Genomic DNA, 2,289 nt, shown 5'->3' with positions numbered 1-2,289 from the left:
GGGGGGGTAACTTCAGGAGCCAAGGCTTTGGAATAGTTTTTACTACTGAGCAGGATTTACTGATGGACGATGAAGACTTCTTAAGAACAACATGTGACTATTGCAGGATGTCACACACGTACAAAAAAAACAAGGAAAATTAGGTTTTGTAAACTTGCCTGCTGCATTTTGAAAGTCATGACACCCTAACATTTTTATAACAATGCTGCTTGTATGTGTCTTTTCTTGTTAATGTTATTATTTTTTTTACTGCTTCTAATTGTAGAAGCTTCACAGCAACACTGGTTTAACTCATGAGAAGCTTTTTTTTTTTCCTTGAGAAAATGCACGTTTTTTTATGTTAATGTTGATGTGTGTGTGTGTGTGTTATTCTCATGAGGCCTGTGTCACTGTGTCAAGCAGTCATCAAGACTGAGAACTCCCCACCTGGAACAATTATCCGAAATCATTTTACAGATTAGTGTCAGGCAACAGATAAAAAAAATATGCATCGCTTTTCTTGAACTTGATTTTTCTTTTTTTTTTTTTTTAAAGTATTGCACTGATGGCTGTTATTAAAGTTGGCTTTTATGTGTCGACTTTTATATATTTTTTTCTGAATAGAAAGAAAATAAATAAACAGACACAACAAAATACTATTGTATAAATATATGCTCCAGGTGATAATATCCTAATGTGTGTTTCACTTTGTGGAAAAAAAAAAAGAAACGAAACATGTTTTGTTTTCAACAAAGATGTGTGTATCTCTGTGATTGGATGTATGTATATATACATATGGATATATATATCAATGCTGATGATATTTTTGGGGCACTTTCTTTTCTGAAGTGCTGTCTTCCTGTTTAGTTCTTATAAAGGGGAATAATACATTTGATGGTAAGATCATTGTAACATGGTTAAAAATTGCACGGTTGTGTGGTTATTTGGCTTTTAAGGTCATAACATTTATGACCTAAGAAGCCGGCTGTTAGATGTACATGAGTGAGATGATTTTTTTTTTTTTCTGAAGAAGAATTTGAGAGTTAGAAAGCGGAGAATACTTTGAGTCAGCTTGTGTTTCTGGTCTTGCTTCATTTCAAGCAAGAGGAAACAGATGAATCTTTAATGAGTGATGCAGATGTTCCATCTTGTCTGATTTTATTTTCTCTTTTTTTTTTGTAAACTTTTATTTTTGAACATTTGTAACACTGTGATGATGACGTGATGTCACGTGGAGATGAGTGCTGTATTATTTTTGTACGTTTGTGTACAAGCCAGTAAAGAAATCAATAAACTCAGAAAAAAAAAACATGCTGCGTTTGGACATGTTTCTTCCTCACATTCTGTTTTATTTTTAATGCCTCGTCCTCCCTCCTGCAGGATTTTTCATAGAAAGAGTTAGTTTTGGGGGGAAACACCTCCTCCTCCTCCCCTGCCTCCCTGCCGTCCAAGTCGGGCACAGCCCAGATCCCAATTCTCTCTCCTTTTGTCATTCATCTGGCCTCATCCTTTCACTGCCGGGATAAAGGAGCCCGGTGCATTGTGGGTAGGCTCAGTTTAAATTAGGGTCCCCTCCCTTCTGTGTGTGTGTTGTGGAAGAGATGGTTTTATGTTACCCCCACACACTCAGAAACTTTCCAAAACACCCTTCCTCGGCGCTCTTCTTTTTAACGCTGAGCTCTCAGCTCAACATGTCCGTGTTGTTTTTCCAATGATTTTTGTGCCGTTTCACCTGCCCTAAAGCACAACAAGTCATGTTTAACCCTTGGATGCATGAACCACCAATACCGTCACTCTTCCATGAGTGGGGTCAAAAATGACCCCAATTAGAGTCAATGTGTTTTTGCAATGAATTTAAAAGATGTCTTTAATTTTGGTTTAAGGTTATTATATTTATTATATTTGGGTCAACAAAACACTGATTTTACATTTAACTTGCTTATTCATAACTTTTTATAACATTTTTTTTACAAGAAATAACATCAAAAATCTGTCTGGAGGACAAAAAGACAATAAACATACATGAGACCAGAACACCGTTCACTCACATGTGCCCACACAAACATCATTTCTTTGTTCACTGTGTGCAGTTGTCACAAACTATTTGCTTTTGGCTGTGACCATTACACACACTAGGGTACTGCATTTCCAACACCAATTGGTGGCTTTGCGATTTTTGTTTCTTGGACACATCTGGCACCTCTTTTATCTTCTGTTGGCCTTCTGTGCCTCTCTCCTGTTGCTGGTTTGCAACTTTTGTCACTCCACACCTTCCCATTGCTTCAGTGATGTAGGTTGGTAGATTTGGGG

This window comes from Kryptolebias marmoratus, linkage group LG14 (genome assembly GCF_001649575.2).
Source record: "Kryptolebias marmoratus isolate JLee-2015 linkage group LG14, ASM164957v2, whole genome shotgun sequence".
Classification (NCBI taxonomy): Eukaryota; Metazoa; Chordata; class Actinopteri; order Cyprinodontiformes; family Rivulidae; genus Kryptolebias; species Kryptolebias marmoratus.
This window is presented reverse-complemented; position numbering follows the sequence as displayed.